At 40.8% G+C, this 13585-nt stretch overlaps 1 long non-coding RNA gene across 5 annotated transcripts in view; it reads left to right on the plus strand.

Annotated features, from left to right (window-relative positions):
• The window catches only part of LOC137488861 (uncharacterized), a 68051-nt gene that overhangs the window by 12830 nt on the left and 41636 nt on the right, over positions 1–13585 (plus strand). For 2 of the 5 annotated variants that reach the window (XR_012397131.1, XR_011008120.2), the window contains 2 exons: positions 4866–5056; positions 7897–9318. This is a non-coding gene — a long non-coding RNA (uncharacterized lncRNA). Of the gene's footprint in view, positions 1–4865; positions 5069–7896; positions 9319–13585 lie in introns of those variants that run through there. The other 3 variants (XR_012397133.1, XR_012397134.1, XR_012397132.1) reach the window with 2 other exon arrangements.

Below are 13585 nucleotides of genomic sequence, written 5' to 3' on the forward strand. Positions count from 1 at the left end.
CTTCACTAATGAGGTCTGTTGATGACTGATTTAAGTTTTGTTTATAAGCCTCCTGTGTATTGTTTGTATGTTCGAAGGCGCATGGGAGGTTTCATCATGCAGCAGAGGCCTGTATTAAACCCTCTCAGCCTTTAGACGTCCAGATCTTACTCACTTTTTAAGGTAGAACCACATGAATACAGTGGAACCTAGACCCATATTGATGCTAAATCAGGCAAGACCTCCTTAAAAGGTCATCAAGGGTGTAGTCTTCATGCATTTTTGTTGCCCAACAGAAATAAATGCCCCCTGCTCACTTGTAAAGTATTTTCAAATGTAGTGGACGCTGCCAATGGAGAAATATTGAGTAATCGTCATCGAGGATGGGGCGGTGTGTAGGAGAGAGAGCGAAAGAGGTTCAAACATGGTAATATGCTGGAAAGTGTTTGGCGAATATTGGTGTTGGCCGCTGGTTTTGACTCCCGAATCAAAATGATGGGGCGCTTTTTTGCTGAGCTGTCAATCTTCACTCCATCTGCTATAATAAATCCAGCATGAGGTTTTTCTGCATGGTCACTCCACTGAAAAATGTCTCAGAGCTTCAGATGTTCTGATTTTCCCTTGAAATAACATTTGCTTTTAATAATGTGGCTTTTAAAATACACTTGTTTCAAGCATGGCTGGATAACTTCATACATAAATAATTGTGATTATGAAATGGTATATATATATATATATATATATATATATATATATATATATATATATATATATATATATATATATATATATATATATATATATATATATATATATACACACCCCCTTTTTCCTTCAGAACCCCCTTAATCCTTTGTGGCATAGATTCAACAAGGTACTGGAAATATTCCACAGAGATTTTGGTCCATATCGTCATGATAGCATCACGCAGTTGCTGCAGATTTGTTGGCTGCACATCCATGATGCCAATCTCCCATTACATTCACATCCCAAAGGTGCTCTATTGGATTGAGATCAGGTGACTGTGGAGGCCATCTGAGTACTGTGAACTCATTGTCATGTTCACGAAACCAGTCTGAGATGATTCACGCTTTATGGCATGGTGTGTTATCCTGCTGAAAGTAGCCATTAGAAGATGAGAACACTGTGGTCATAAAGCGATGCACATGGTCAGCAACAATAATCAGGTAGGCTGTGGCGTTGACACGATGCTTAATTGGTGCTAATGGGCCTTTACTTTTGGTAACTGGTGCAATTTGAACAGGAGCGGGCGGTCTAACAATATCACTCCCGACTTCCGAACAAGCAAGCACTCGTATGTATGTGTATGAATGAGAGAGCGCGATGCTGTGTGTGTGTGTGTGTGTGTTTATACAGACAGCTTGTTACAGGCTGTCTGGACTCTGTATCATGTAGCTGGGTGATTTTTGGTTTTATAATGTAGAACTTAACATCGGCATCTCACAAAACGCCACACAAGAGTCAGCAACTAACACTCCACTACTCATCCGTTTGCACTGGCTGCCAGTTGCTGCTCGCATCAAATTCAAAGCGCTGATGTTTGCCTACAAAGCGACTTCTGGCTTTGCTCCTTCTTATCTGCTCTCACTTCTGCAGATCTATGTGCCCTCCAGAAACTTGCGTTCTGTGAATGAACATCGCCTCGTGGTTCCATCCCAAAGAGGGAAGAAATCACTTTCCCGAAAGCTCGCGTTTAATCTGCCCAGCTGGTGGAATGAACTCCCTAACTGCATCAGAACGGCAGAGTCACTCGCTATTTTCAAGAAACGACTAAAAACTCAACTATTTAGTCTCCACTTCACTTCCTAATCTGCAATTGCCTCTCTGGATATACCACTAGCTGTACTAAAAAAAAAAATAAAAATTACTAATGCTTTCCTTCTTAGACTATACACACCTGAAACTTGCCCACAGCACTTATTCATTGTTGCTCTTATAGTTGTGTAAATTGCTTCCTTGTCCTTATTTGTAAGTCGCTTTGGATAAAAGCATCTGCTAAATGTAAATGTAAATCACTCGAGCAATATCTCCACAGAGAATTAATGAGTGGGGAATCGAGAGAGAGAGAGAGTGGGGAGCTGCTGAATCTGAGGTTTTAATACAGCCGCCAATCCAAGCGCCAATCACGATCCGCCGTAATCCGCTGTACCTTCGAATAATTCGGAATGAGAGCGAGAGAGAGAGAAAAAGACCACACACACTACACCACAGCGACTACTTGTAACAGTGACGTCAAATTGATTTGCATATTTTAGATGATGTTTTGACACCAATCTGCCCACTGGGTAGTCAACTTGTAAACAGCCTAGTTTGTCTATGTATGGCAGTTGGCAGATTTTGATGTGAAGGCACATTTTTGCTAGCAAAATCAAAATAATGTGAGGTTATCTTTAATAAGCTCTAATAATAAGCGCTGCTTAAACAGTCTTCAGGATAGAGACTAAATTTTACTAATGTGTCATGCAAAAAAGTTCATTTATTCAAACTATCTTACACACCCAGACCTAGTATGTAGTTTGAAATATATCTTATAATCATTCACACATTCACATGTTTGTACCCAGTATGCTTTTCTTGTGTATCTTTTACTATAGGCAGAGATGCAAAGTATTCATTTTGACAACGTGTCATGGAAATTAGTAAACCATTTTAAACTATCTTACACACTCAGATCTATGTAGTCTGTAGTCTTGAATATAGGCTAGTTTATAATCATTCGCATGTCTTAAGAGTGCACATGTGTTTGTACCCAGTATGCTTTTCTTCTTGTGCATCCTTCACTCAGATTTGTTTACAGTGGTGTTGCCGAGTGACGATACAAACACAGCACCCTCTTCACCGAATCCCCCATAAGCTCTGCCTATAAATGCTGCTGACCCATTTGACTCCACACACACACACACACACACACACACACACACACACACACACACACTCACACATATGCATACGTGCACATCTGGACTGAGGGAGCTCAAAGCCTTTGGGATGTCCAGGTGCAGTTGGGAGTTTGAAGCGAATGAGAAAAAGAGATCTGTCTGTGTTTGCATGTTCAAAATTCAACCCATCACTACTATACTCCTAAATGCAATATTTTTTTTTTTACATAGTCATAAAGTTAGGGATGCCTACATATGAAGTTGAAGTCAAAATTATTCATCCTCCTGTTCATTTTTTTTTCTTTTTTAAATGTTTTCTGAATGATGTTTAACAGAGCGAGGAATTTTTCACAGTATTTCCTAAAACTTCTTCTGGAGAAAGCCTTATTTGTTTTATTTTATTTTATTATTTGTCCCTTAAGCTATTTATTTTTCGATTGCCACAAAACAAAGCCTTAGTATACAATGATTTGCCTAATTGCCCTAATCTGCCTGATTAAGCATTCAAATGTCACTTTAAGCTGAATACTCAACACAATCTCACGGCAATTCGTAACTTTTTCATTTAGTGGCAAATTCGTACGATCTAATTCGTACATTTTAGTACGATTTGCGTATCCCCCGATGACGGTTGGGTTTAGGGGTGGGGTTAGGTGCCACGCCTCCTTTTTAAATTCGTACATTTTCTTACGACTGAACTCGTACGAATTCGTACGAATTAGCCACTAAACTGCCAAAACGTAAAATACTTGCGTTTTCTCATGAGATCAGGCTGGAATACTAGTATATTGAAAAATATCTGGGCTCTCAGTGCAGCCCAGACTCGTCAGCGCTACCAAACCGACCAATCACAGAGCTTGCGCTACGCGTCAGTGCGACATGTAGTTACATTTTTTGAGAGGTGCACGTCAGCGATGCCTACGGCCACGGCATAGGGCTGTGCGTCAACGCGTAGGCTGCGCCGTAGCATACGCGTGCGCTTGACGCAGAAGTATAAATCAGCCTTAAGACTGCTGCCCCCACGCCCGACCCCAGACAAGCAGATGAAAATGAATTAATTAATTCAATTAGCTGACTCTTTTGTCCAACACTATAAAAAATGTCGGGTTTCACACAATTCCTTCATGTTGTCTCAACACAAATCGATTAAGTTAACTTAATGCTTTTCACAAATTTAAGTGAATTAAACATAAAACAATTAAGTTGTCCCAAAAAATGTAAAAAATTGTTTCATCATTGTAAATAAGTAGTTTGAATGAGAAGCAAAAGTCATTTTTTAAATCGAAGCGACTTACAAATATGAAGTTGCTGAGTTGCTCTTCATTATTGTGTTTTGTTGTGCACAGGCTTTTCAAAGACAGCCAAAGTAGCATTACATCACAGACATGCAGAGAAAGACCTCAAGGGTTTAAGGTGCAATTTGGAATTGGGCCCTAATGAGTCTGAAGACCTTGATTAGCTGGTTCAGGCATGTTTAATAAGGCTGAACTCTTCAGACTAAAGGCCCTCGAGCAACTACTTTGGACACCCGTGTGCTTGAGTGCTCATTGTAAGACTTTGAAAATTAATTCAGAATTGAAGGGATAGCTCATCGTACAGTAAATGAACATATACTCACTATTCACATACAGTTGAAGTCCACTTTCGCTTTTGGGTGAACTATCCCTTTATTTTTAGGAGTGATTTGACTTGAAGGTCAGTAAACTGTCAACGGCAACAAATCTCCCAACACCAACAACAGCTCCTCGCCGTATTTATATTCTCTTTCAGGTGGCGTTGTATTAGCAGGTCTGTATTTGTAGATGTAGTTTGGGAGAGAGGACATGTCTTCACACTCTTAAGGCTGCTTTGCAAAACCATATATCATGCTTTCTCTTTGTTTCCTCCCCTTCTCTACATCCAAGGCAAATGTTCCCCCATCCATATCTTCCTCTTTGGCCTGTGTATATATATGTGTGTGTGTGTTTGTCTGATTTTTGGATGCAGAGACGGTGCAGGAAGCAGAGCCCATGATGACATCACCACCCCTCCGTTCCAGCGCGCATCTGGAAACGCTCAAGTTTCAGAGAGAGGGAGAACAGCAGGAACGTGAGGGAAAAGTACAAACGATCTTGGCGAATCTTCACCAGCACTTCGTATAGAGAGAGGAGAGGAGAGGAAAGCAGAGAGAAATGGAGGTGGGCTTTTAGGTAAAATCAAGAGTATGAACTATGAAGGTGTTGGATCTCTTGTTGATGGGATGTCTTGCAATATTGAACAAAGCTGTTTTAAATCTACCGTTGAATTCAGGATTATTAGCCGTCCTGAATTATTAGTCACCCTCAATTGGGAAATACTTGAAAAAAAAATAGTAATAATTCACACGAGGGCGAATAATTTGGACTTTAACTGTACATGATACAGCAACACAGGCTCCTTCTAAACATGTACCCCCATGTGCATTTCTAGAGAGTGCAAACTATATAGCCAAAGGTACGTCTGACTGCATTTTGTCTTTAAAATGAATGCTTTGGGGTGGTACGATAATAATAATAATAATTCCTTGCGTTTATATACTGCTTTTCTGGGCGCTCAAAGCACTTTACACATAGGGGGAATCTCCTCATCCACCACCAGTGTGCAGCATCCATATGAATGACGCGACGGCAGCCATATTGCACCAGACCGCACACCACACATCAGCTGATTGGTAGAGAGGAGAGAATGATGAAGCCAATTATAATATGGGGATGGTTAAGAGACCATGATGGACAGAGGCCAGTGGGTAGACTTGGGCAGGATGCCAGGGTTAAACCCCTACTCTTTTTCGAAGGACATCCTGGGATTTTTAACAACCACAGAGAGTCAGGACCTCGGTTTAACGTCTCATTAGAAAGACGGCTCTCACTGAGCAGTATAGAGTCCCTGTTGCTCTACTGGGGCATCAGGACCCATGCAGACTGCAGGTGGGTGCCCCCTGCTGGCCTCACTAACACCATTTCCGGCAGCAACCTAGCTTTCCCATGTGGTCTCCCATCCAGGTACTGCCCTGCCTAGCTTCAGTGGGCGACCGTGTGAGAGTTGCAGACAGCTAGATGCCACCAACAGCTTCTGTTTGTTTTTGCGCTACCAACTGACCGATTACCTTGGTGTGGACTGCTTTCCGCTGTCATCAGTTTACCCCGTAGCTTGCTGCATACGTCGGTGGACTTTAGACCCAGAGCAAAATTGACCACAACGATGAGGTTTGAGTCTGGCGAAGAACGGTCCCAGAAAGCAGGTAAAACAAAAGGCAAAAAAATAAAATAAACAACTAAACGACAGGGTGAGAATGTTGTAAGATCTGAAAGCGTGGTAACATTAAATCGGCTGCAAGGACTTTTCTCGTTTGGGATCGCTATTAAAAACACTATCGGATGGGTTTAGGGAAGACGGTGGGTGGGTCAATCAGTCAGTCAGTCGACAGTGGCCTCTGGTGGATTTAAACGAGAACAACAGGCGCGGATGGCAATCTAGAGAGATATTTGAGATCTTTAAAGGCATATACCACAGCCTCTGGTGGATTTGTGAAAACAAAAAGTGCAAGTAAGACGCACCTCCTGGGTTGTATTTCGCAGTCTCCTGAAATAAATATAGGGCTACGTATCAAAAATCAATAATAACTCAATATATATATTGTGATATTGAACATGCTAAATATTTATATCATGGGCCCTTCAAAATTTTGTGAATGATTATTATTGCTTTAACTTTTAAAATGTGCCAGAAAATAAAAATAAAAATGTTTAGATGTTACTTTCAGTCTGTTAATTTCAAGGATATCTATAAGCTAGGGTGCTCCAAAACAATGACAAATTTCACATTTAGAAAAATTTAAAACATATAAAAATCCAAAGCTTGCAGTTCGTCACATCCGTCTAAATCGATCAATGATTTGTTTCTCTTCACCTCATACTTCATCTCATCAAATCTTGACCAATCAAATTCTCTCTAATTTCTGACATGCCCCACCCCCTTAGAGACGCTTCTCATTTCGTTTGATGCGCTTGAGCTCAACCACTCTCACTGGCAGAGCGGTGATAAAGCAAAATGCTATTGGTTGTTTTATAAAAGTCATTGTAGGCAAGTCATTGTATAACGATAGTTTGTTCTGTAGACAATAATATTACTTAAGGGGGCTAATAATATTGACTCTACAATAGTTTTTCAGAAATTAAAAACTGCTTTTATTCTAGCCTGAAATAAAACAAATAATTAATATTATAGGAAATACTGTGAAAAATCTCTTGATTTGTTAATCATAGTTAGGGAAATAAAAAAAAAAGAAACAAAAATTCACACAAGGGCTAATAATCGTGAATACAGTTGTAAATCAATGTTTATAAAATGATTTAAGCAGCATTCAAACATAATCAAGTTGAACGGCAAAACCAATATGTAAATGAATATCAGAATTTTTGTGTTTGGCATATCCAGAGCTGGTGTGCTCTGTAAGTGTGAGTAAAGGAGTGTAAGCTAAGGTGCTCCAAAACAATGACAAAATTCACATTTAGAAAATTTAAAACATATAAAAATCCAAAGCTTGCAGTTTGTCACTTCCGTCTAAATCGATCAATGATTTGTTTCTCTTCACCTCATACTTCATCTCATCTAATCTTGACCAATCAAATTCTCTCTAATTTCTGACATGCCCCACCCCCTTCAAGACGCTTCTCATTTCGTTTGATGCGCTTGAGCTCAACCACTCTCACTGGCAGAGCGGTGATAAAGCAAAATGCTATTGGCTGTTTTATAAAAAGGGGAGGAGCTACTCCATGTCCCCGCCGCCTTCATTGTAAAATTAAGATTACGTCAAACACAACTGCACATTTCAAAGCACTTCACAGGACCTTTAATAATATTCAGATTGCTGTAACAATATTGCTCGAAGACTCAGTAGGTTGTTTCTTTTCAAACATAAATTTTCACATGTTAATCTGGCCAAGGACAGTAAACTATGTGACAGTTCATATGCCTTTTGTTTTTTTGCTTTAAACAGTTTTACTGGGAATCTCCTCATCCACCACCAGTGTGCAGCATCAATCTGGATGACAAGACGGCTGCCATATTGCACCAGACCGCACACCACACACCAGTAGATTGGTGGAGAGAAGACAGAGTGATGATGTCGATTATGATATGGGGATGGTTAGCAGATCATGATGGACTGAAGCCAGTGGGCAAATTTGGCCAGGATGCCAGGATTAATCCCCTACCCGAGACCTCGGTTTAACGTCTTATCCGAAAAACTCTAAACCTGTATGTATAATAAATCAATATACAACATATTTTTTTAAGTTATATGTGTTTTTGCATATTACTGTAGGTTCAATATTGTGATCATCATACCTCAATATTGTGATCATACACTCCATATTGTGATCAGCAACTAATCACAACAAGAAAGTTTGATAGCAGCAGAAGCCTATACTCTGGAATACTTGAATCTGATTGGTCAATCACAGAACTCTGTTGTCAAAGATTTGTTTTAAACTCACTGTCCAAGCAAACAATTTATTTCTAATAATTCATATTATTTAAATGTTTTAGCAAGGCCAGAGGACAAACTTGAACATTCTGAGAAGAAAAATCCAGCCGGTGAAATGAGGATGAATATTAGCTTGTGTCATGCCTCCTCCAAATTCTCACGACTGATTCTGCTCCTTAAAATACTGTCAGGCCGAAACGGTTACGATTCCAGAACTTAAACCCAGTTCTGGAGTGTCTCTGAGTGAGTGGGTGGGTGGGAATCCTGACAGCTGGCTGGAGGAAATCCTGTTTCCAGTCGACACACTTTTTTTTTTCCGTCTCACCTCCAGAGACATGCACAAACACCTCTCCTGCACCCATTTGGAAACCATTAACTCACAACGACATCCAGTTAAGGAAACCAGCCGTGTCTCCTCCCCTGGTTTCGTAAACAAGAGTGTTTCAGAGTGTTAACGAAATGTGATGAAAAGTATTTCATCATATAGCTACATAAGATGGATCAATTCGCAATCTAAAGCTATAGTGCAATTTAATAAGTCTTACAGGAGTATATTTGGAATCAGAGTTATTTAGCCCCCCTGTATAATTTTTCACAACACATTTCTAAAGATAATAGTTTTAATATGCGATTTCGTTTATCTTTGCCATGATGACAGCACTTAAATATTTGACTAGATATTTGTCTAGATATTAGTCACATTTTAAGGCTTAACTAGGTTACTTAGGCAAGTTAGAGTAATTAGGCAAGCCATTGCATAACGATAGTTTGTTCTGTAGACAATAATATTACTAAAGGGGGCTAATAATATTGACTCTAAAATAGTTTTTCAAAAATTAAAAACTGCTTTTATTCTAGCCTGAAATAAAACAAATAATTAATATTATAGGAAATACTGTAAAAAATCTCTTGATTTGTTAATCATATTTAGGGAAATAAAAAAAAAAATAAAACAATTCACACAAGGGCTAATAATCTTGACTTCAGTTGTAAATCAATGTTTATAAAAAGATTTAAGCAGCATTCAAACATAATCAAGTTGAACGGCAAAACCAATTTGTAAATGAATATCAGAATAAATGTGTTTGGCATATCCAGAGCTGGTGTGCTCTGTAAGTGTGAGTAAAGGGTTCGTATGGGGACCAGGAGAGTTTATATCTGCAGTGCTTTTTGTGGCCACTAGTGGGCAGATGTTCCTCAAACTTCACAGAGGGGTCATGTGACAAGCACTGCAAATCAAATCACTACCTCACAGGCGGCATCTGTTTTTTAATTTCTTTCTTCTTCTGCTTTATCGTGTTTCCCACAATGCATTTGTTTGTTAAAAAAGGTCTTCAGTCACAAGCACAACAAATGTGATTATAATCTAAATCTGTACCGAGTATGCATTGCTTTAATGTTTCCATTCAACCTTCATGCTTTTATTTTATTTTTACGTTTTAAATTTATGATTCCTAATTATGTTTGGGTGCTTTTTGAGTTCATACGCAGTGTTACTCATGAGACATGCATCATCCACTCCCTTACATGATTATATATTTGGAATAGAGGCCAAGAAACTCTTTCATCTGTTGCTTTTTGTTTGTGCACAGAGGACATGGGAAAAACTAGGGAATACAATTAGTCGCTGCAACCATAAGCAATGAATCTCTTTACGCTATAAAAAAAGGAGATGCTGTGGAGCCGACAGCTCGGTTGACACTAACGCTTGCATTCTCTCATTCTTTTGGCCAATATCTTTCCTCGGCTCTCTAAATCTGCACGTTTCTGGATAAACTAACTCATTCATGCTTCTTTGTTTTGTTTTTTTTATTCCTTCACCCCCCTCTTTAAGGCAACTCACAAATGTGAACGCACACGCACTTCTTCTGTAGTCTGAGAGAAAGAGATGGTGAAATGATTTGCTTGACCCACGGGATAAGGTGGAAAGAATGTACCACAGCTGGTCAACACGTTAAAGAGGAGAGAGGGGGGAAAAAGTAGAGGGAGAGCGAAAGAGGGAGCAGAAGGGCTGATGGGGGGTGGGTTGCTTATTTGTGTCATTTTTTCCACATTCTTGTTCTGTGACCAATTCAGCCGCCAGTCCAGATCTCACCCACCCGTACAGTCTCATTTTTCCGTCTGTGTCTCGCTCCAGGGGTCCATCATGATGTCGTCTCTGAGGGGGCAGAACGATGCCCGACTGGAGTGCTCCATGTAGGGATTCCCCTGCGTCTGCAGTTTTAGCTATTTGGTCATGAAACTGCACTTTTCAGGCAGCTTGGAGGGGCTTCTAGAGAATTCACATTGTTTACTGTTGATTGTAGGGGTTATACTCTTGCTATTGGACCTGGAATGTTCATTGTCAGTTTTACATCGTTCAAGGAGTTGAATGTGGGTTCTAAGGGTTACACACTCTCTGTTGGTTCTAGGGCAGGGATGTCAAACTCAATTCCTGGAGGGCCGCAGCTCTGCACAGTTTAGTTCCAACCCTAATTAAACACACCTGATCAAACTAATCGAGTCCTTTAGGCTTGTTTGAAACCTACAGGTAAGTCTGTTGGAGTAGGGTTGGAACTAAACTGTGCAGGGCTGCGGCCCTCCAGGAATTGAGCTTGACATCCCTGTTCTAGGTGTTATACTCTCGCTATTGGTTCCAGAATGTTCTTTGTCAGACTTTGGGAGGATAAACATGGGTTCTAAGGATTATACTCTCACAATTGGTTCACAATTGGGTGCCCAAACTCGCTCCTTGGAGGGCCGGTGTCCTGCAAAGTTTAGTTCCAACCTCAATCAGACACACTGGGCTAGCTAATGAAGCTCTTACTGGGCTTTCTAGAAACAACCTTGCAGGTGTGCTAAGGCAAGTTCAAGCTAAAATCTGCAGGACACTAGCCCTCCAGGATCGAGTCTGGGCTATACACACTTGGTTTTAGAACATTTACATGGTTGACTGTCAGCTCTACAACTTTCAAAGGTGAAATGTGGGTTCTAAGGGATATACACTTTCTATTGGTTCTAAAACATTCTAATGGTTGGCTAAATTCTAAAACATTAAGATGTTAAATGGGGAGTGGGTTGCCTTTTTGTGTCATTTTTTCCATGTGTTCTGTGACCAATCCAGCTGCCAATCAAGATCTCACCCAATCGTTCTGTCTCATTTTTCCTCTGTCTCTCGCCCCAGGGGTCTTTCGTGATGTCGTCTCTGAGGGGGCAGAATGATGCTCAGTCGGAGTGCTCCATGTATAGATTCCCCTGCGTCTGCACTTGGTCATTCAAATTTAGCTATTTGGTCGAGTAATTACGCTTTTTAGGCAGCTTGGAGGGGCTTCTGGGCAATTCACATTGTTTATTGTTGATTGTAGGGGTTATACTCTTGCTATTGGACCTGGAATGTTCATTGTCAGTTTTACATCGTTCAAGGAGTTGAATGTGGGTTCTAAGGGTTACACACTCACTGTTGGTTCTAGGGCAGGGATGTCAAACTCAATTCCTGGAGGGCCGCAGCTCTGCACAGTTTAGTTCCAACCCTAATTAAACACACCTGATCAAACTAATCGAGTCCTTTAGGCTTGTTTGAAACCTACAGGTAAGTCTGTTGGAGTAGGGTTGCAACTAAACTGTGCAGGGCTGCGGCCCTCCAGGAATTGAGCTTGACATCCCTGTTCTAGTGGTTATACTCTCGCTATTGGTTCCAGAATGTTCTTTGTCAGACTTTCGGAGGATAAACCTGGGTTCTAAGGATTATACACTCACAATCGGTTTACAATTGGGTGCCCAAACTCACTCCAGGGGGGCCGGTGTCCTGCAAAGTTTAGTTCCAACCCCAATCAGACACACCTGGGCTAGCCAATCAAGCTCTTACTAAGCTTTCTAGAAACATACCTGCCGGTGTGTTGAGTCAAGTTGGAGATAAATCTGCAGGACGCCAGCCCTCCAGGAGCAGGTTTGGACACCCCTGCACTAAGGGTTATGCATTCACTTTTGGTTTTAGAACATTTACTTGGTTGACTTTCAGTTATAAGACTTTCAGGAGGGCAATTGTAGGCTTTAAGGGTTATACACTTACAATTGGTTCTAGAACATTCAAATGGTTGACTGTCAGTTCTACGACTTCACACTCACTGTTAGTTCTAGAGCGTTTACATGGTTGCCTGTTAGTTATTTAACTTTCATTGGGATAAATGTGGGCTTAAGGCTGATTTATACTTCTGCGTCAAACACCGGCGTATGCTACGGCGCTGACGCATAGCCTTCGCCGTGGCCATCGCCGTGGCCATCGCCGTCACTGACGTGCACCTCTCAAAAAATGTAACTACACGTCGCAACGACGCGTAGCGTAAGCTCTGTGATTGGTCGGCTTGGTAGCGCTGACAAGTCTGGGCGGGACCGAGAGCCGCGCGAATGGCGCGAGCGATTGTTTACAAGTGTGGAGTCCTTTGAAGGAGCTCCGGATGGAAAGTATTGTTTTGTGTTTACCTCATAGTTAAAGTTGTTGCACATCCGCCGGTTCCTGCCTCAAAATGAGCGAGTTTGAGCCACTTGTACATCCCGGAAGTGTTCAGGAAAAGCAAAAAAGTAGCGAAAAAACTCGACACAGAGGAACATTTACATCTCACTGCCAACTAGCGTTTCGGAAGTGTTAATGCAGACCGACAGAGACAGCGCGCAGAAGTATAAATGCACAGCCACGCGCGTTGCATGCGCCGTGGGTTATGCCGGTCACCTGACGCAGAAGTATAAATCAGGCTTAAGGGTGAAGTTGGTTCTACTCTAGAACATTCAATTTGTGGACTGTCAATTCAACAACTTTCAGAGGTTAATTGTGTGTTCTTATGGTTATACATTCACTACTGGTTCTAGAACATTCTAAAGGTTCTAAAGGTTAAATACTTGACCTTTAGAACCCACATCTATCCTTGGTTATATGCGTTATACTCTCACAAATGGTTCTAGAATGTTCATTGTCAGTTTTAAACCTCCAAGGGGTTAAATGTGGGTTCGAAGGGTTACACACTCACTGTTGGTTCTACTCTAGAACATTCACATGGTTAACTATCAGTTAAACAACTTTCTGAGGATAAATGTGGGTTCTAAGTGTTATACACTCACTGTTGGTTCTACTCTAGAACATTCACATTGGTAGAGTGTCAGTTCTACAACTTTCAGAGGTTAAATGGAGGTTTAAGGGTTATACACTCACAATTGATTCTAGAATATT

Source organism: Danio rerio, chromosome 21 (assembly GCF_049306965.1).
Source record: "Danio rerio strain Tuebingen ecotype United States chromosome 21, GRCz12tu, whole genome shotgun sequence".
In the NCBI taxonomy this organism is placed as follows: domain Eukaryota; kingdom Metazoa; phylum Chordata; class Actinopteri; order Cypriniformes; family Danionidae; genus Danio; species Danio rerio.